We start from the raw sequence: 22,678 nt of genomic DNA on the forward strand, positions 1-22,678 counted from the left end.
GGTCTTGAACAGGCCTCAGTCTGTTGCTTCTGCCTCTTGTGACCATCATGTCAGCAAAGGAACATAAGACCATAATACATAGGTATTCCTGATGAAGAGCTTTTGCCCGAAACGTCGATTTTACTGCTCCTCGGATGCTGCTGGGACTGCTGTGCTTTTCCAGCACCACACTAATCTAGACACATAATACATAGGAGCAGAATTTAGGCCATTCAGCCCATCAATACTGCTCTGTCATTCAATCATGGCTGATAAAGTCCTCAAACCCCATTCTGCCACTTTATCCCCATAACCCTTGATACCCTTGATACTCAAGAACCTATCTATCTCAGTCTTAAAAGGAAATTACCGCTGCTGACTGCCCTGGAAGGAACCGCTCCCGCCACTGCTAATAATTCCAGGAATTATTAAGCTGAAGAGGTTTCAGAAATGATTTATTGGGATGATGACAGGAATGGAAGGTTTGAGTTACCAGGAGAAGCTGGAGGGGCTGGGACTTTTTATCTGGAGTGTAGGAGGTTGACAGGTGGTCTTATCGAGGGTTATAAAATCATGAGGGGTAGAGATAGGTCTTTTCCCTAAGATAGGGTGTTTCAAAACTAGCAGGCATACTTTTAAGCTGAGAGGAGAAAGATTTAAAAAAGACATGAGGGGCAACGTTTTAACACAGAGAGTGGTTCGGTGTGGAATGAACTTCCAGAGGAAGTGGTGGATGTGGGTACAGTTACAATGTTTAAAGCCATTTGGAAAAGTATGTGAATAGGAAAAGTTTGGAGGGATATGGGCTAAGCGCAGGCGGAGGAACTAGTTTAGTTTGGGATTATGGTCGGCATGGACTAGTTGAACCAAAGGGTCTGTTTTTGTGCTGTATGACTCAATGCATTGCTTTTGCTGCTGCAGGCACTCTGGGAAGGAGAGCGATGCTGCCAAAAAAGGAACTAAAAGATAAACAGAAACAGCACAACTGAAAGAAAGAGAAAAAAGAAAGGCAGACAGAAGTCGATCAGCCTTGGGTTCATGACTGGGGCACAAATGTTGCTACTCAGCTGCCTTCTCTACAAGACTCTCCAAGGATTGTCATAATTTACCACATATTAAAATACTAATCTAAATCACCAACATAATTTTATTTTGTAGAACATAATTTTCAACTTAATTTTGTTTTGTTTTTGGAAGGAACGCAGTTACACTGCTGACTTCCAGCTTTGTTCTATAAACGCTGAACTCTTGGGTAGTTAAAGAGATTCTATTCAGATGACCAGAGACAAGATGACCGATTTTCAGATTAAAAATATTATTAACGAATTATACTTTCAAAATTCTGATGACATAAAGTTAGCAAAGCAATTTTTAAAGAATTTTCATTGTAACTGTCCTATGAATTTATCCAGGTAACAAATAATACTTGAGCAAACTTGAAGGAATTGTGGAGATAGAAATATTATCATTACTGTTTTCAGTCAACTATAAACTGGTTGAATTTCAATTTTAATTGTAAAATCCAGCTCCAAGATTAAAAAGTAAGACAAAACTCTGTAAAATGTGCATTGCATTTAATAGTTGGAATAATTGTAGACAGCACATGCTTGAGTTTTCTGTATATTGCCCTTGGTATCTATAAGGAGATTGGAAGGAGCGAGAGGACTTGGAAGCATGAAATAGCCTGGAAATTTCAAAATGCAATTAACTCAGATGCCCTACTGAACATCATTTGAATTGTTATACTCTTGCCCTGCTAGTACCCAGCCAGATTGACAGGTTGGCAGATTGTCGGATAGGAAAGTCAAAGTTGGGCATGGATGAAGGAGGAAACAGGAAATGCTATGAATAGTAAGATCATAGGCAAATAGAGGAGGTCACATGGAGGGGTGTGAAGACCACTTTGGAGTGAGATTATTGGTGGGTAGAGGAGGAGACATAAAACCACAGCTGGCTCAGAAATGGGGTAGGTTCGGAAATGAAGATAAGGAGATGTAGGATGTTGGATTATTGTGGTGAGCATGGTCAGTGGATCCAGGTGTTCTGTGACACCATATTTGCTTGAGTGTCTGGGAATTGGGAAGAGGGGTAGTGGATGGGAAGCGTTCCTCGTCTTTGTTGGCAATACTGTGCAAAACTTTCTTAACTCTTGAATCCTGCAGTTCTCACCACCCCCATTCCACCTTCAGTTGCTGGGTTTCCTGAGCCCAAGGAAACTGGACTAAACTCAAAAGCTGCTATATTCAATTTAAGCAACCACATTATCGTATTTAAGTTACTGAACCAATGCCTCAGGGCAGATTACTCAATCAACACCTATCCCCATCCCACCACTCCACCTCCACACCAGCTTAGAACAAAGAACAAAGAAAATTACAGCACAGGAAAAGGCCCTTCAGCCCTCCAAGCCTGCGCTGATCCACATCCTCTATCTAAACCTGTCATCTATTTTCTAAGGGTCTGTATCCATTTGTTCCCTGCCTATCCATGTATCTGTCTAGATATATCCTAAATGGCGCTATTGTGCCCGCTTCTACCACTTCCGCTGGCAACATGTTCCTGGCATCCACCACCTTCTGTGTAAAGAACGTTCGATGCATATTTCCCATAAACTGTTCCCCTCTCACTTTGAACTCATGACCCCTAGTAACTGAGACGCCCACTCTGAGTACAAGTTTCTTGCTATCCAGCCTGGCTATACCTTTCATGGTTTTGTAGGCCTCAATCAGGCCCCTCATCAATCTCCATCTTTCTAATGAAAATAATCCTAATCTACTCAACCTCTTCTCATAGCCAGCACCCTCCTTACCAGGCAACATCCTGGTGAACCTCCTCTGCAACCTCTCCAAAGCATCCACATCCTTTTGGTAATGTAGTGACTAGAACTGTACGCAGTATTCCAAATGTGGCCGAACCAAAGTCTTATACAACTGTAACATGACCTGCCAACTCTTGTACTCAATGCCCTGTCCAATGAAGGAAAACATGCCCTATGCCATCTTGACCACTCTATTGACCTGCGTTGCCACCTTCAGGGAACAATGGATCTGAACACCCATATCTCTCTGTAATCAATTTTCCCCAGGACTTTCCTATTTAACTTGTAGTTCACTCTTGAATTGGATCTTCCAAAATTCATCACCTCGTATTTGCCTGGATTGAACTCCATCTGCCATTTCTCTGCCTAACTCTCCAATCTATCTATATTCTGCTGTATTCTCCAATAGTCCCCTTCACTATCTGCTAATCCACCAATCTCAATGTAATCTGCAAACTTGTTAATCAGACCACCTATACTTTCCTCCGGTATATCACAAATAACACGTCCTAGCATGGATCCGTGTGGAACACCACTGGTCCCAGGTCTCCATTTTGAGAAACTTCCTTCCACTACTACTCTGTCTCCTGTTGTCCAGCCAATTCTCTATCCATCTAGCTAGTACACACTGGACCCCTTTCGACTTCACTTTCTCCATCAGCCTACCATGGGAAACCTTATCAAATGCCTTACTGAAGTCCATGTATGTGACATCTGCAGCCCTTCCCTCATCAATCAACTTTGTCACTTCCTTAAATAGTTCTATTAAGTTGGTAAGACGTGATACTCCCTGTACAAAACCATTTTGCTTCACAAAAACCCTTTGTCAAAACTGTTAGACTCGAAGCGTCAGCTCTTTTCTCTCCTTACAGATGCTGCCAGACCTGCTGAGATTTTCCAGCATTTTCTCTTTTGGTTTCAGATTCCAGCATCCGCAGTAATTTGCTTTTACTGATAAATCATGTTTTTCCTAATGGGAATGGATCCTGGGAATGGGAATCAGTATCTTCTCCAGCAGCTTCCCTACCACTGACATCAGGCTCACTAGTCTATAATTACCTGGATTATCCTGCTATCTTTCTTAAACAAGGGGACAGTATTAGCAATTTTCCAGTCCTCTGGGACTTCATCCATACTCAAGGCTGCTGCAAAGATATCTGTTAAGGCCCCATTTATTTCCTCTCTCACTTCCCTCAGTAACCTGGGATAGATTTCATCCAAACCTGGGGACTTGTCCACCTTAATGCCTTTTAGAATACCTAACATTTCGTCCCTCCTTATGCCAACTTGACCTGGTATAATCAAACATCTATCCCTAACCTCAACATCCTTCATGTCCTTCTCAGTGACTACTGATGCAAAGTACTCATTAAGAATCTCACCCATTTTCTCTGACTCCATGCATAACTTTCCTCCTTTGTCCTTGAGTGGGCCAACCCTTTCTCCAGCTATCCTCTTGCTCCTTATATATGAATAAAAGGATTTGGTATTTTCCTTAACCCTATTTGCTAAAGATATCTAATGACCTCGTTTATCCCTCTTAATTCCTCATTTCAGATTGGTTCTATATTCCAATATTCTTCCAAAGCTTCGTCTGTCTTCAGTCACCTAGACCTTATGTACGCATTATTTTTCCTCTTAGCTCGTCTCACTATTTCACCTGTCATCCATGGTTCCGTAATCTTGCCATTTCTTTCCCTCATTTTCACAGGAATGTATCTTTCCTGAAGTCCAATCAATCTCTCTTTTAAAGCATCCCACATATCACATGTGGATATACCTTCAAACTGCTGCTCCAAATCTAAATTCCCCAGCTCCTGCCGGATTCTGGCATAGTTGGCCTTCCCCCAATTTTCCTTTAGGACCACACTTGTCTTTGTTCCATGAGTATTCTAAAACTGTGATTGTGATCACTATTCCCACAGTAAACCCCGACTGAAACTTCAACCACCTGGCTGGGCTCATTCGCCAACACCAGGTCCAGTATGGACCTAGATTAAATGGTAAGTAAATATGCTCTCTATGATTTGGGAACCTAGTTTTAGATTTTAGAATTTTGTTTCTTCTCTCTTCCACCATGTATTTTTCTGCTATCTTGGGTGGGGCTATGGAGGGCAGTGAATTAAATTTGTTTAAAACCGTCTCATATTTCTTGACAGGATATGGCCATCAAAGGCAAGGCCAGCATTTATTGCCCATCCATTCTAGCACCTGAGATGAGGGTGGGTGAGCTACCTTTTTGAAATGCTGCAGTCTATTTGGTGTAGTGTGGCAGCAGTGTTGTTGAGAAAGGTGTTTCAGGACTTTTACCCAATGACAGTAAAGAAATGGCGATATAGTTGCAAATCAGGGTAATATGTTACATGGATTGAAAGTTGGTTGGCTGATAGGAAACAAAGAGTAGTGATAAACGGCTCCATTTCGGAATGGCAGGCAGTGATCAGTGGGGTACCGCAGGGATCAGTACTGGGACCGCAGCTTTTTACAATATATGTTAATGATATAGAAGATGGTATTAGTAATAACATTAGCAAATTTGCTGATGATACTAAGCTGGGTGGCAGGGTGAAATGTGAGGAGGATGTTAGGAGATTACAGGGTGACCTGGACAAATTAGGTGAGTGGTCAGATGCATGGCAGATGCAGTTTAATGTGGATAAATGTATGGTTATCCACTTTGGTGGCAAGAACAGGAAGGCAGATTACTACCTAAATGGAATCAATTTAGGTAAAGGGGCAGTACGGAGAGATCTGGGTGTTCTTGTACACCAGACAATGAAGGTAAGCATGCAGGTACAGCAGGTAGTGAAGAAGGCTAATAGCATGCTGGCCTTCATAACAAGAGGGATTGAGTATAGAAGCAAAGAGGTTCTTCTGTAGCTGTACAGGGCCCTGGTGAGACCACACCTGGAGTACTGTGTGCAGTTCTGGTCTCCAAATTTGAGAAAAGACATTCTGGCTATTGAGGGAGTGCAGTGTAGGTTCACAAGGTCAATTCCTGGAATGGCGGGATTACCTTACACTGAAAGACTGGAGCGACTGGGCTTGTATACCCTTGAGTTTAGAATACTGAGAGGGGATCTGATTGAGACATATAAGATTATTAAAGGATTGGACACTCTGGAGGCAGGAAACCTTCCGCTGATGGGTGAGTGCTGAACCAGAGGACACAGCTTAAAAATACGGGGTAGATCATTTAGGACAAAGATGAGGAGAAACTTCTTCATCCAGAGAATGGTGGCTGTGTGGAATGCTTTGCCCCAGAGAGCAGTGGAGCCCAGTCTCTGGATTCATTTAAGAAAGAGTTGGATAGAGCTCTCAAGCATTGTGGAATCAAGGGGTTTGGAGATAAGGCAGGAACAGGATACTGATTAAGGATGATCAGCCATGATCATATTGAATGGTGGTGCATGCTCAAAGGGCAGAATGGCCTAGTCCTGCACCTATTGTCTATTGTCTATTTTCTACTTGGAAGAGAATGCTTGAAAGAGAATGGAAGAGAATGAAAATTGGTGTCATATTTAGAAGATGCAGCAGGGGTAGCCTGAGAGAGTTGCTGCTGTGAACTTGCAGTTCGCATTCACTGTTGGATCCAGTGACAAAGAAAGTGAATATCTAAGATGATAGGTTATTGGCAATTACAGAGGAACCTCCATTATCTGAATGACATGGGCGGGGAGTATTTTATTTGGATAATTGAATGTTTGGATAATCGCATACCGGATTGGGAACTTGCGATTTTTCCGGAAAATCCAAATTTCGGATCATCGAATGCCGGATAATCGAGGTTCATCTGTAAATCATCTGCATTGTCCTCAAAGATATCAGCCTACTTGAGTTGCCGGACCTGTATTCATCCAGAAAAATCATAAATGTCGGATCATACTCCTTACTTGTAGATGATGGATGATTTTACAGTTATGGACAAACATTTCCTGACATGATTTATTAATCCACAGTAATTGTAGCTGAGAACAGTTCTGGTCAATGGTGATTCCCCACCACCACAACCACTAAGATGTTAATGGTGGGGGATTTGACAATGGTATGCCAGTTGTTATGGACTCGGCCAGACCCCCTCAAAACATTTTAAGAAGGAAGCCCAGAACTTAACTTTTCTAGTTGTTTTAAGCTGGTGTACGGTGGATATTCCAAGAGTGACACAGCTGGTCAAGCAGCTAATTTTTAAACAAAACAGAATTTATTTACACATGAACAAAAGAAAACCAAATTTAAAATAACATAACTGTTTGAAACCCAACCAACACAACTTAACAAAGAATTGTTCCAAATTCCTGCAATATTCCATAAACAAACTCCTTGGCAAAAAGGTAAATTCAAACACAAGACCTTATAGGACAGAGATGTCAGAGAGAGGGAGAGAGGATTAGCATGGAGCTGCTTTTTGAGGTCCCCAGCTAAAACTAACCCAAAACTAGAAAAAATCCTGAATTTGGAGAACCGGCCACTAAACTTTCATTGTACAAGATTTTTTTTCAAATATACATGATAGCCTTTTCAGATTGTTGACTTACGCAGCATCTGTTAGCTATTATTAAAGTAGCTAGTTCAGACATTTTACAACCTCTCTCGAAAAAAAAACAAGGATAGAATAACCTTGTTAAAGAAGCAGCATCATTGCACCGTGAATACAAAGAAAAGGTGGCAAGCTCTCTCTTGTCTGGCAATTACATAGCATGAACACTACTTGAAACCTTCCTACTGAAACCTGAATATATTTCAAGTCTTGGTGTATGTAAGCATAGACCTGCAGAGGAACTGCACTGAGTACTGTGCAGTCATTAGAAAATGGCCCCACATCCAATGTTATTATGTAGGGAAGATTACTGGTGAAGCAGTTGCATTTATTTGGATTTAAGACACTGCCTGGAGAAACTCCTGCAACTATGTATTAGGACTGAGAAAAGTGGTCTTCAACAATATCGACCACCTTCCTTTGGGCCAGATTTATCGCCAGTCAGTAGAAAGCTTTTACCCCCAATTTCTACTTACATTAAATTCCCAATATAACTCAGCAAGAAAGGCTGATTTTAAATCCTGAGATTAATCATATCACATTGATGATTTCCTTGTTAGTTTTCAGATAACTTTACTTGCAGAGTTGTATCTATAGATGGTACAGATATATTCAGAATTAAAAACTTTTTCAAAATATTTTACAACCATTTTCAACAAGAAAGGTCACCCTTTTTTGAACGTACCCAAGCAGCTCCAACGATATTAAAAACCTTAGAAGTATTGCATCATAAATGCTTGTTAGATGGAGCTAGAAGTCTTTCCTGAAAGGGCATTAATGAACCACTAATTTTTAATGACAATTTGACAGTTTTATGGTGACTTTTACTGCTGCCAGCATTTTATTATCCAGATTTTAAATGAATTCAAATTCCCAAATTGCCATCGTGCAAGGAAAGAAATAAAAGTTGTGAGAAAGGGCAAGATTACCTTGTACATTTGGAGAGGAGAAGAGAAGGTAAGTAACCAGAATTCATTAAAACTTAATGGAAGCACATTATAACTTTGGCCAGTGGTTTAAAAAATAGATATAAGAGAATGACAAATGGAACTGGACAGACCACCTGGCATTGACCTAGGCACTGGGAAGGACCATAGCAAACATAGCTCAGTCAACACTTCAAAGTCTTCCTCACCAAATTGGGGAGAGCCACAGACTAGTCAAGCAACATAGTGACACTCATGCAATCACATCTTATACAAAATGTCCAAGACAACACCATCACTAGCCCTATGTACACCCTCTCTGACAGAAGTGGTGGCACAGTGGCATACAATCAGGAGAGAGTTGCCCTTGGAGCCCTCATATTACCTCTGTACCCCATGATGTCTTATGCCATTAGGTCAAGCATGGGCAAGGAAACCTCCTACTGATTACTGTGAACCACCATTACCTCCACTGATGGATGGGTACTCCACTACACTGAAGACCACTAGAAGAAGCATTGAGGGTAGCAGAAATTGGCAGCGGAGCTGAATGTACTCTTTATAGGTGACTTCAATGCCTATTACTAAGATTGGCTCAGCAGCACCACTGCTAACTGTGTTGGTCTAATCCCAAAAATCATAGCTGCTAAACTGGGTTGGAGATTGTGAAGGAAACAAACAGAGGGAAAAACATACTTGACCTCATCATCATCAATCAGTTCCAGAGCATCAGTTCATAAGTAGTATCAGTCGGAATGATGCCAATTCAGTCCCTTATGGAGATGAAGTCCATGTTCCTGTTGAGGAATCTCTCAAATTATATTGTGTGGTACTATTACTGTGCTAACTGCGAAAGATTTGAACAGATTTAGCAAAGCAAGACAGGGCTTCCATGAGGCAGTTTGAGCCATCAGCAGCAGCAGCAGCAGCAGAACAATTGTACTCCAGCACAATCTGCAACCCCATGGTCCCAGCATTTCTCCCAATCTACCATTACCATCAACAGGCCAACAGCAAGACAAGGCATACCTGAAAATGTGACATGAACTGGTGAATCTATGAATCAGGAAGAATTGTGTGCCAAACAGCACAAACAACAAGTGGTAGACAGTTGCAAAGCAACTCCATAAGCAATGGATCAGATCTAAGCTCCATAGTCTTGTCATATCTAATTATAAATGTTGGCGGACAAATAAACAAATGATTGTAGGAGTAGGGGCCACAGACATCTGCATCCTCAATAATGACAGAACCCAGCAAATCAGTGCAAATGATAAGTCTGAAATATTTGTAATAACCTTCAGGCAGAAGTACTGAGTGGATGATCCATTTTGACACCCAGAGAGGCTAATCAGGAGAAAAGGTCTCACTGGTTGGAGTCATGGTTGTGTTTGTTGGAGATTGGTTAACTCAGCCCCTGGAGCACACTGCTCAGGCTGGTGTCCTAGGTCTCCATCATGACTCCTTAGATAATAAAATATGCTGCTGGACAATTTCTAGATTAGGCTAACAAGTAACAAATAACAATCCTGCCACACAAATCTCCAACAAATGAGGATCGAACCATTGTTTCTTGACATTCTTTGGCACTGCATCATTGAATCCCCCATTATCAACATCCCGAGGGTGATCATTAAACAGAACTGAATTGGATTAGCCATATAAATACTCTGACTGTGAGAGCTAGAAATTTTTGCAGTGAGTAATTCACTTCATGCCACGCCAAAGTCAGACCACCATTTCTAAGACAATAGTAATGAGTGCCTTGATGAGTGCAGCTCCAATAATATTCAAGAAGTTTGACACCAGCCAGGCCAAAGCAGCCTACTTAATGCATCATATCCAGAAATGTGAACTCCGTCCATCACTGACACTCAATGGCAACAGTGTGTATCATCTACAAGATGTATGGCAGAAATTCACCAAGCATCCTTGGTAACATGTTCCAAAACCACAATCACTATCATCCAGGACAATGGGAGCAGAAACATTGGAACACCACAAATTGCAATTTCCCCTCAGTTCCATTCAGCACACTGACCTTGACTTTCAGCATAGCTGTGACAAATGCCTAGAACTCTGCCCCTAATGGCATTGTGTGTCCAGCTACACCAAATGGAGTGCAATGGTTCAAGAATGCAGCCCACCACCAATTTTCCAAGATCAATAAATGCTGCCCAGCCAGCTAATGCCAAGTCCCATGAATGACTTAAGAATAAGATAGATCCTATGGTAAAAAGGGATGTTATTAGTAGGAGGAAGATTTTTGGAGAGCTGGGAGGCACCTTCAGCTGGATGATATCACATAATGGCAGGCTCTCTGCATTGTAGCACTGAAGGCACAGGCTATGTATGCAGATTACTCTTTACTATACATATTAGCTATAAATAAGTGAATGAATCTTCAAAAGAAGCTTCCAAATTGTCCACCAAAGAAGCAGGTGAGTGACTGATAGCTGGGGCAAAAAGGTGGATTTTAAGCATAGTCTGGAAAGGAAGGTAGAGATGCATCGATGATCAGGCAAGAAACAGCAGTGTACATGCATAAAATGGCTTAATGTTGGGACAAAGAGAGTTGCATAAAAGTCAAGATAAACACAGAGACTCAGCACATGTTGATGTTATCTTATTTCTAGCCTCAAATTTTGTGTAGTACCAGAATCTAATGCAAGTGTCAAATCAAGTAATGGTGTTTGTTTCTCAGTACATTATGTTATTCCTTGGCTTCCTCCTGAGGCTGCTGTGGCTCAGCTGACAATAATCCTTGTGTCTGGAAGCAGAGCATCTAAAGGGAAACATTCGATAAAGCAAAGCAGGATGGAATGGGAAGTAACTGGTCCGACCAGCTCTGATTCTTTTTGGCTTCTTTGCCCACATGTGCTGTCGGACAGTGATGGTGGGGAGAGGGGTGGGAAGAATGTCAGTGATTCTGTTACATTGTATTTAGGGGATGTGCTGTGATTGTTGAATAGAAGAAGGTATTTGCACGAAGTGAGATTTGAGTGTGAGGTTTACGTCATTGGATTGTACGTGAGGGTGTGGCCCTACATCTGAATCTGGTGATTCCTGTTGGGTGAGAGGTGCTGCATTCTTGAACCATTGCACTCCATTTGGTGTAGCTGGACACACAATGCCATTAGGGGCAGAGTTCTAGGCTTTTGTCACAGCTATGCTGAAAGTCAAGGTCAGTGTGCTGAATGGACTGGAGGGGAAATTGCAATTTGTGGTGTTCCAATGTTTCTGCTCCCATTGTCCTGGATGATAGTGATTGTGGTTTTGGAACATGTTACCAAGGATGCTTGGTGAATTTCTGCCATACATCTTGTAGATGATACACACTGTTGCCATTGAGTGTCAGTGATGGACGGAGTTCACATTTCTGGATATGATGCATTAAGTAGGCTGCTTTGGCCTGGCTGGTGTCAAACTTCTTGAATATTATTGGAGCTGCACTCATCAAGGCACTCATTACTATTGTCTTAGAAATGGTGGTCTGACTTTGGTGTGGCATGAAGTGAAATACTCACTGCAAAAATTCCCAGCTCTCACAGTCAGAGTATTTATATGGCTAATCCAATTCAGTTCTGTTTAATGATCACCCTCAGGATGTTGATAATGGGGGATTCAATGATGCAGTGCCAAAGAATGTCAAGAAACAATGGTTAGATCCTCATTTGTTGGAGATTTGTGTGGCAGGATTGTTATTTGTTACTTGTTAGCCTAATCTAGAAATTGTCCAGCAGCATATTTTATTATCTAAGGAGTCATGATAGGACACCAGCCTGAGCAGTGTGCTCCAGGAGCTGAGTTAACTCACCTCCAACAAACATAACCATGACTCCAACCAGTGAGACCTTTTCTCCTGATTAGCCTCTCTGGGTGTCAAAATGGATCATCCACTCAGTACTTCTGCCTGAAGGTTATTACAAATATTTCAGACTTATCATTTGCACTGATTTGCTGGGAACTGTCATTATTGAGGATGCAGATGTTTGTGGCCCCTACTCCTACAATCATTTGTTTATTTGTCCGCTACCATTTATAATTAGATATGACAAGACTATGGAGTTTAGATCTGATCCATTGCTTATGGAGTTGCTTTGCAACTGTCTACCACTTGTTGTTTGTGCTGTTTGGCACACAATTCTTCTTGATTCATAGATTCACCAGTTCATGTCACATTTTCAGGTATGCCTTGTCTTGCTGTTGGCATGTTGATGGTAATGGTAGATTGGGAGAAATGCTGGGACCATGGGGTTGCAGATTGTGCTGGAATACAATTGTTCTGCTGCTGCTGCTGCTGATGGCTCAAACTGCCTCATGGAAGCCCTGTTTTGCTTTGCTAAATCTGTTCAAATCTTTCGCAGTTAGCACATTAAGCAGCTTGAGAATCTGGTGTAGTGGGGAGGAGAAACATTGCAAAGACACAGCCATTGACATTATCCACTGACACAGTCTCTGAACTTATTCTGACACTGCTGTCAAGCCCTTCATGCACAATTCCTTGTATAGACCTCCTTTGCTACCTGTTTCCTTTCCCTTTGTGGAGTGTTCAATGATTGACCACCACCCTCCTGCAATCACACAGCCTGGCGAAACATGACCTTTCTCCTCCTGTGTACCTCCGTTGGTCAAATATCCCCAGTGACAGTTTTATATTGTGTTGTTATCAAGTTTGTCCCTTTAAGAGCTCAATGTACAAAGGGGCCAAGTCCCTGAAGATCATTTCAGGGTCCTTCGCACGATAGCACAGGCTGTGCCTGGCGATGACTATATACGCCATATCATAGATTTGTTGAAAATAGCCACACCATAAATTTCAAATAATTGTAATCCACATGCAATGTTGCATTTAGATAACCCATTCGATGTGTGTCAGAACTAAAGTTGTGTTTGAGTGTACAGTAAGGTATATTCTCACAACTACACCTGCGATAAGCATGTACGGTGTAAGATAACCAATAGGAAGTGGTCTAATGCAGTCTGAACTAGGGTCCTTTTTAGGTGCATGATTTGGAGATGCCAGTGTTGGACTGAGGTGGACAAAATTAAAAATCACACAACACCAGGTTATAGTCCAACAGGTTTATTTGGAAGCATTCTGAAAGCTAGTGCTTCCAAATAAACCTGTTGGACTATAACTTGGTGTTTTGTGATTTTTAACTTTATAGGTGCAAGCAGCTTGCAAGAAGTAAGCAAGAGTTCACCTTACTTGAAGTGTGAGTATGCAAATGCCACAGAACTCACATCAACATATTAGCCACCTCACTGACCTTGGCAGCCTTCTCTTTGTCCTGCTGCTCTGTTTTCTTTTGTTTCTATTGTCACCAGTTGCAGTACAGCACTTAGCAGCAGCTTCCACTCACTCAGTGCCTCTTTTTAAGATGAACAGATTCCTTTCAGAGCTGGAAGCCGGAATGCTGCTGTTGAGAAACCCTGTGGAGTGGGCAGCCAATCAGCGGCGCAGGTCAGGTTCAGCTACATATTGTAATCAGGCACACGGTGAAGCAACAGTTAAATGTTAGGAAATATCTAAAAATATTTGCAGGCCAACATTTCTTTTTAAATCAAACATTTTTTTTTAAAGCAGATTCAATTAAAACAATTACGAAAGGTAGATTATTGGTACCTTAAACATAATTAAAACTTTGATAAAATTGGTTTATTACTTTTAGTTCAAAATAAGGACAAACATAAAGTCTGTCAGTTACCATAGAGTTATAGAGTCATAGAGATGTACAGCATGGAAACAGACCCTTCTGACCAACCCGTCCGTGCCGACCAGATATCCCAACCCAATCTAGTCCCACCTGCCAGCACCCAGTCCATATCCTGCCAAACCCTTCCTATTCATATACCCATCCAGATGCCTTTTAAATGTTGCAATTGTACCAGCCTCCACCACTTCCTCTGGCAGTTCATTCCATACACATACCACCCTCTGTGTGAAAAAGTTGCTCCTTAGGTCTCTTTTATATCTTTCCCCTCTCACCCTAAACCTATGCCCTCTGGACTCCCCCACCCCAGGGAAAATACCTTGTCTATTTATCCTATCCATACCCCTCATGATTTTATAAACCTTTAAAAAGTCACCCTTCAGCCTCCGATGCTCCAGGGAAAACAGCCCCAGCCTATTCAACCTCTCCCTACAGCTCAAATCCTCCAACCCTGGCAACATCCGTCTACATCTTTTCTGAATCCTTTCAAGTTTCACAACATCTTACTGATAGGAAAAAGACCAGAATTGCACGCAATATTCCAACAGTGGCCTAACCAATGTCCTGTACAGCTGCAACATGACTTCACAAATCCTGTACTCAATACTCTAACCAATAAAGGAACAGCACAGTGTTTGTCTTAACTGATGCAAAATACAGAAGTTATATTGCTGTTGTTAATAGGATAAGGTCGTAAGTGACTGCAGTCTTGTTTGATTGGGATCAACTGTTCTTTCCTAATTAGTTACAGTAATGTGTCTCCATGGAGTAAGTAGCTGTTAACACCATATACTACAGATTCTGCAAATGACAACTGTATTTAGCTTCAGAGTCTTTGCACATTCCAAGCAGAAACGTCAGATGTGTATCCCTCACCAACCATGTGATTCCATGGAATGTCATTTCCCTGAATGCAAAAGCCTTCACTGATACAGAATGCACACATGCATCATCCTCAGTAGCAGAAGCGCTGCCACGCATTTCACTTCTGAAACCTGTGAACTGGGTGAAATTTCAAGATGTTTGTGACAGTCAACATCCATATTCTGATATAGAATATAGAAGTTTGATCTTTCTCCTTAAAGAAACAACACTTCTAGTATTGGTTTTACAATACTAATGAATTATGCCAAAATGTTTATTATCTGCATTTGTTTTTTGTACTTGGGAGAATTTGCTAGTGGACTAAATAGTTTTTAGACACTGTCAGTGGTTGTCAGTTTTGTTAGCACAATAAAGCTCTTCAAGAACTTTATTTTAAAGAATGTTACACAGTAATGGAAATGCAAAACTTAAACATGTATTTTGTTTTGCAAAATGCTTTCTAACGATAGGCTGTTACTTCTGTAACTCAATTGTGTAAAACAAAAGTTGATAATTACATAATGATATATCTACTTGGGTGCAATTTTACCTGAGGTTGACTGCAATGTGTTTCACATTGTGAAGTTTAACATGTTTTCTTGTACATTTGATTTCATTCAGTGCAGTTCTTGAATTTAAATTTGTAAATATGCGCAATGCAGATTGACAGCTATACTTCTAGATGTTAATAGTGGGCAGTGAGGAGTTAGTTCTCTCATGTGGTAAGAATATCCTTATCCTGATTAGAGTTTTTACCACAATTATTTTTTAATGGAATTACAACGTGCCACAGGAACCTTGCCATTGGGAGGATATAAGTGCAGGGTATAGTTTCAGAATCCAGTAACAGTTTAGTCATGGACTTCATGTTATTTACATTAAGAAAAACAGTTTTTATTTGCCTAACTTGCAATATAAGTAATAGCACCACAGAAAGCAACCAATAACAAATATTGAATCCTTAAGATAAAAGATGTATTGAGATAAAATTAAAATATTCCAGAATATATCTTGATAGTTTTTGCTTTAAACATAGTTAGGTGGCGACGTTCTGCTGTGCTAAGCAGGAGTTCCAAGCACAATGCAGAAGATTTTACAGAAATGTTTCTAAAACGTTTGTGGAGCCATGATCCTTGCTGGTTTGTGGCTACTCTGGAGGTTTTTTGCTGGACTACTGTCTGGAGTCTGTCAGAATGGCAATGAAGTCTTGGTAGCATTGGGGCTTTTTAAATGTATAGTTATATATGATTTTAAAAAAAAGTTAGCTATGACCAAAACTGTACTCCATCCATTGACCTTGGGAAAAGATTTAGATTAGATTCCCTACAGTATGGAGACAGGCCCTTCGGCCCAACAAGTCCACACCCACCCAGACCCATTCCCCTACCCTATATTTACCCCTGACTAATGCACCTAACACTATGGGCAATTTAGCATGACCAATTCATCTGACCTGCACATCTTTGGATTGGGTGAGGAAACCAGAGCACTCAGAGGAAACTCACGCAGACATGGGAAGAATATGCAAACTCCACACAGACAGTCGCCTGAGGTGGGAATCGAACCCGGGTCCTTGGCTATTTAGCTATGAGTTTTCATAGTGTATCCACAACAGAATTGCTTCAAATCCAACTTGTAAAATACTTTCATCCCCTTCCCCTTGTCAATCCAGAATCTGTCTCCATTCCAGTGGGACCTGCTTCTGTCAGGACAGAGTAGATGTCTGTGTCAATGATATACAAGATAGTCTTGACTGGGTGTTTGAAGTGGGAAGCTTGATGAGCTGCCAATCTGGTGGTGTCCAGATGAGAAAATAACCCTTGTTGGAACGGACAAATAAAGCACATCCCTGAAATTTCTGAATCCCAGGCAAGTTTTCAGTCATTTTGGCTGACTTTGTCTGGACTAATGATATAATTTAATAAAACATGTTGTGACATCTTATGACATGAGACTACTTGATTGGTCTTGCGATCTTCAGGCTAATCTTTTCATGAATGAATAATATAACCTTTATGAATAATTTGATTTATTTGCTTTCTGTTGAACCTGTTCAAAATAAGTAGGATTTCTTAAGCAAAAAATGTAGAATGACTTGACTGTAGCCATAGTAGGAATTCTGAATACTGTTTTTTTTCATAAGTAATTGTCAATGTGTGTAGAAAGTAAGACAAAATAGATTCCTGAAGATAACTCAGTGATCACTTAATATCATAAATTTAAGATATTTTTGCACTTTAATTTGCATTATGATTAAAGGTTTTTAAACATCATCTTTGGTTGCTTAATCATAAGGTCAGAAATGCAGATGTTCTCTAATGACTGCACAATCCCGTGAATCAATAAAAACAAAATCTTTCATGACTCCTCAGATGCTGAAGCAGTCTATGTCTAAATACAGCAAGATCTGGACAGTATCCAGGCTTGGGCTGACATGCAAGTAAGTAACATTCATGCCACACAATTGCCAGGCAATGACCATCTACAACAAATGAGAATCTAACTATCACCACTTGACATAATCACGGGCATTAACATGGTTGAGTCACCCACAATCAACATCTGAGGGATTACATTCAGCAGAACCTAAACTGTACTAGCCATGTAAATAATGTGGTCACATGAACAGGCCAGAGGATAAGAATCTGGCAGTGAGTAACTCACATCCTGACTCTCCAAAAACTGTCCACCATCAACAAGGTACAAGTCAGGAGCGTGATGGAATACTCCTCACATGCTCAGATGGGTGCAGCTCCAACACCACTCAAGAGGCTTGACACCATCCAGAACAAACCTGCCCTCTTGATTAGCACCACGCTGCCTTCCATAGCTGATGCACAGTAGCAGTAATGTGTACCATCGACAAGATATACTACAACAACCCATCAAAGCTCCTTAGACAGCTCCATCCAAACCTGTGACTACTGCCACCTAGGAGAAAGTGAGAACTGCAGATACTGGAGATCAGAGTCGAAGAGTGTGGTGCTGGAAAAGCACAACATGTCAGACAGCATCCAAGGAGCAGGAGAATTGATGTTTCAGGCATAAACCCTTCATCAGGAATGAGGGGCTCATTCGCGATGAAGGGCTTATGTTCAAAACATCGATTCTTCTGCTCTTTGGATGCTGTCTGACCGGCTGTGCTTTTCCAGCACCACACTCTTCAGCTACTACCATCTAGAAAGACATGGACAGCAGATGTCCAGTTGTACCATCACCTGCAATTTCCCCTTTAGGCCACTCACCATCGTGACTTTAAGATATACCTCCCGTTTCTTCAGTGTTGCTGGGTCAAAATCCTGGAACTCCCTGTCTAACAGCACTGTTGGTGTATCTACACCAAATTGATTCTAGGAGCAATTCAAGCATGCAGCTCAACATCACCTTCTCCAGGGTAACTAGGGATGGGCAATAAATGCAGGCCACACCAATATCCCTTGAATGAATAAAAAGGAACCGTCCTTTTAGAACATAGAACATAGAACAGTACAGCATAGAACAGGCCCTTCAGCCCACAATGTTGTGCCGACCATTGATCCTCATGTGAAGTAAACCTATGTACGAACCCTCAAATTTCTGTGACCATATGCCTGTCCAGCAGTTTCTTAAATATCCCCAATGACCTCACTTCCACAACTGCTGCTGGCAACGCATTCCATGCTCTCACAACTCTCTGCGTAAAGAACCCGCCTCTGACATTCCTTCTATACTTTCCGCCAAACAGCTTAAAACTATGACCCCTCATTTTAACAATTTCTGCCCTGGCTATCAACTCTATCTATGCCTCTCATTATCTTGTACACCTCAATTAGGTCCCCTCTCTGCCTTCTTTTTTCCAATGATAAAAGTCAGAGCTCAGTCAACTTCCTTTCTTAAGGTAAGCCCTCCATTCCAGGCAGCATCCTGATAAACCTTCTCTGAACCCTCTCCAAAGCATCCACATCTTTCCTATAATAGGATGACCAGAACTGGACACAATATTCCAAGTGCAGTCTAACCAAAGTTTTATAGAGCTGCAACAAGATCTCAGGGCTCTTAAACTCAATCCCCCTGTTAATGAAAGCCAAAACACCATATGCTTTCTTAACAACCCTGTCCACCTGGGTGGCAATTTTAAGGGATCTATGTACCTGCACACCAACATCCCGCTGTTCCTCCACACTGCCAAGAATCCTGTCTTTAATTGTGTACTCAACTTTCAAGTTCGACCTTCCAAAATGCTTCACTTCGCATTTATCCAGGTTGAACTCCATCAGCCACCTCTCAGCCCATCTCTGCATCCTGTCAATGTCACGCTGCAGCCTACAACAGTCCTCTATACTGTCAACAACACCTCTAATGTTTGTGTCATCTGCAAACTTGCTAACCCATCCTTCAATCTCCTCATCCAAGTCATTAATCAAAATTACAAAGAGTAGAGGCCCAATAACAGAACCCTGTGGAACACCACTCACCACTGACTTCCAGGCAGAATATTTTCCTTCCACTACCACTCGCTGTCTTCTGTTGACCAGCCAATTCTGTATCCAGACAGCTAAATTTCCCTGTATCCCATTCCTCCTGACCTTCTGAACGAGCCTACCATGGGGAACCTTATCAAATGCCTTACTGAAGTTCATACACACAACATCCACTGCTCGACCCTCATCAACTTGTCTAGTAACATCCTCAAAGAACTCAATAAGATTTGTGAGGCATGACCTGCCCCTCACAAAGCCATGCTGAATGCCCTTCCAGATGGTCATAAATCCTATCCTTCAGAATCCTTTCTAAAACCTTGCAGACGACAGACGTGAGACTTGCTGGTCTGTAATTGCCGGGGATTTCCCTATTTCCTTTCTTGAAGAGAGGAATTACATTTGCCTCCCTCCAGTCCTCCGTTACGACTCCGGTGGAGAGAGAGGATGCAAAGATCTTCGCAAGCGGCAAAGCAATCACATTTCTTGCTTCCCAAAACAGCCGAGGTAAAATCTGGTCTGGCCCTGGCGACTTGTCAATCTTAATGTTTGTCAAAATTTTCAACACATCAGCTTCCTCAATCTGTACCTGTTTCAGCATGCTTACCTGTCCCTCAATGGTTTCATTCACTACAGGTCCTTTTCTTTAGTAAAGACAGGAGCAAAAAACTCATTTAGAGCTTCCCCTACCTCCTCAGACTCTATACACAAGTTCCCTATGCTATCCCTGATCGGCCCTACTCTTTCTTTGATCATTCTCTTATTCCTCACATACGTGTAAAATGCCTTTGGATTCTCTCTAATCCTTCCTGCCAAGCCTTTTTCGTGCCCCCTCCTGGCTCTCCTCAGACCATTTTTGAGCTCTTTCCTCACCTGCTTGTAATCCTCTAGAGCTGAGCAAGACTCTTGCTTCCTCCACCTTATGTAAGCTACCTTCTTTCTTTTGATGAGAAGCTCCACCGCTCTCGTCATCCAAGGTTCCTTTATCTTACCCCTTCTAGCCTGTCTCAGAGGAACACATTTGTGCATCACTCACAACTGTTCCTTAAACAGTCTCCACATGTCTATAGTACCCTTTCCATGGAACAATTGCTCCCAGTCCATGCTTCCCAACTCACGTCTGATAGCATCATAGTTTCCTTTTCCCCAATTAAATATCCTCCCATTATGCCTGCTTCTCTCCTTCTCCATAGCTTTGTAGAATGTGAGGCAGTTGTGGTCACTATCACCAAAATGTTCTCCCACCGCAAAATCTGACACCTGCCCCGGTTCATTGCCGAGCACCAAATCCAAAATGGCCTCTCCCCTCGTTGGCCTGTCAACGTACTAAGTTAGGAAATCCTCCTGAACACACCTTACAAAAACAACTCCTTCCAAACCATCTGCTCGAAGGAGGTGCCAATCTATATTGGGAAAGTTGAAGTCACCCATTACAACTACCCTACTACATTTACACTTTTTCAAAATCTCCCTGGGGGGCCGTAGTAAACCCCTAATGAGGTGACTGCTCCCTTACTGTTCCTAATTTCCACCATACTGACTCAGTAGGCACACCCTCCTCGACAATGGTAACTTCTGTAGCTGTGATACCCTCTCTGATTAGCAGTGCTACACCCCCTCCTTTTTTTCCCCACTCCCTATTCTTTTTAAATGTTCTAAACCCTGGAACATCCAGCAACCATTCCTGCCCCTGAGAAACCCACGTCTCTGCTATGGCCACAACATTATAGCACCAGTACTGATCCATGCTCTAAGCTCATCACTTTTATTTCTGATACTCCCTGCATTAAAGCAAACATACTTTAACCGATCCCTTGGTTCTTTCCCAGGAAATTCCTTCTCACTGGCTGCGTTACCTCTTGCTATTGCCTCATCTCCATCAACTCTCACCTCTGGTATATAGCTCAGGTTCCTGTGCTATATCCTGTGCTCAGGTTTACTGTTGAAAATGTGTTGCTGGAAAAGCGCAGCAGGTTAGGCAGCATCCAAAGGAACAGGAGAATCGAAGAAGAGATCATGCCTGAAACGTCGATTCTCCTGCTCCTTGGATGCTGCCTGACCTGCTGCGCTTTTCCAGCAACACATTTTCAGCTCTGATCTCCAGCATCTGCAGTCCTCACTTTTTCCTCAGGTTTACTGTGTAAAGATACTCATCAACATCCAAGCTGTCTATAAAACTGAATGATTAAAATTAGATTTATTCAGAACTATCACAAAGATATCATTGAAAATCCAGGTCATGCGATTCAGCAAATGAGCTTCAGCAAATGCATTAAGAAAGAGTCATCCATGAACAGTGACTGTTCCCAACAATTTCAACAGGGAAAGCTTCCTTCTGCTTGCATACCAACTGTTTTGGTCAAAATTACTTTTATTTTAAGCCAGCTTCTCAGTAAGAAACAGAGTTTTTAAAACAATATTACCCCAGGCAATTTTCATTAATGAGAACATTATGAGTCACTTCAGAAATATTAATTTACCACTTTAATTAAAATGTTGAACTTATCTCTATGCAAGCTAATTATGTAGACTTTACTGATTTGAGACTGCATTGATATTGTAGCAGTGTCACTTGTCTGAAGCAATTTAATTACTTGCTGAATCTACAACTGTAGGGGTGGAGTTTTGAAATCACAGTTCAAGGAGGAATTTTGCAATTAAGTTAGCAGAGCAGATCAGGAATTCATGCAGCAAGGCCGATGTGTTTCAGGTTCTCTGACTTGAATGAATTTTCAAGATGGGGTTTCTTGGGTAGGACTGGCATGCATTGGTGCATCCACCCAACACTCTGTACTTCGCAATTCCTGCTTGAATTTATGCATCTGGTGTCGGCTAATGGTTTAGTGGTTATTCATGCGAAATGGTGCCTTGGGCAGATTTCTTGCTGCTATTGAAATGGAAATTTGGAGGTCAGCACATTTTGTATGAAAGTTATAATTTGATTCTGTCTGCTATATAGTTATTCAAGTTCTGTACAATGTGTAATTCCACCCAATCTTTGTCAAGCAGGCCGCAGAGTTCGGACAAGGTACAAATACAATTCAGAGAACTGACAGCACTGACATTACTAAGTTCAGACAATGCACTGGTAAGTTTGGAGAAGGGTGATTGTGAACATTATTATAAACATTCCTTGTGGTTTCACAGAATGCAGAATTCAGGGAACATGAACAGCTAATATCCGCAAGTTCAGACAAGGCACAGCCTAAAGTTTCTGAGGTTCAGAGAAATCACTGCACATGTAGTACAACAAGTAATTAGGAAGGCAAATGGAATTTTGTCTTTCATTGCTAAGGGGGTTAAGAGAGGTAATGTCACAGCTGTTCAAGGTGCTGGTGAGACCACACCTAAAGTACTGTGTGCAGGTTTGGTCTCCTTAC

General features: G+C 41.6%; 1 long non-coding RNA gene across 1 annotated transcript in view; it reads left to right on the forward strand.

Annotated features, from left to right (window-relative positions):
- The window catches only part of LOC122559753 (uncharacterized), a 116,684-nt gene extending 94,313 nt beyond the window's left edge, over positions 1–22,371 (forward strand). The window contains exons 3-5 of the long non-coding RNA XR_015760336.1: positions 4,723–4,800; positions 17,214–17,281; positions 22,308–22,371. This is a non-coding gene — a long non-coding RNA (uncharacterized LOC122559753). The remainder of the gene's footprint in view (positions 1–4,722; positions 4,801–17,213; positions 17,282–22,307) is intronic.
- Positions 22,372–22,678: the final 307 nt, after the last annotated feature.

Source organism: Chiloscyllium plagiosum, unplaced genomic scaffold (genome assembly GCF_037043375.1).
Source record: "Chiloscyllium plagiosum isolate Xiang-an unplaced genomic scaffold, Cpla_swu_hap1 HiC_scaffold_19, whole genome shotgun sequence".
In the NCBI taxonomy this organism is placed as follows: Eukaryota; Metazoa; Chordata; class Chondrichthyes; order Orectolobiformes; family Hemiscylliidae; genus Chiloscyllium; species Chiloscyllium plagiosum.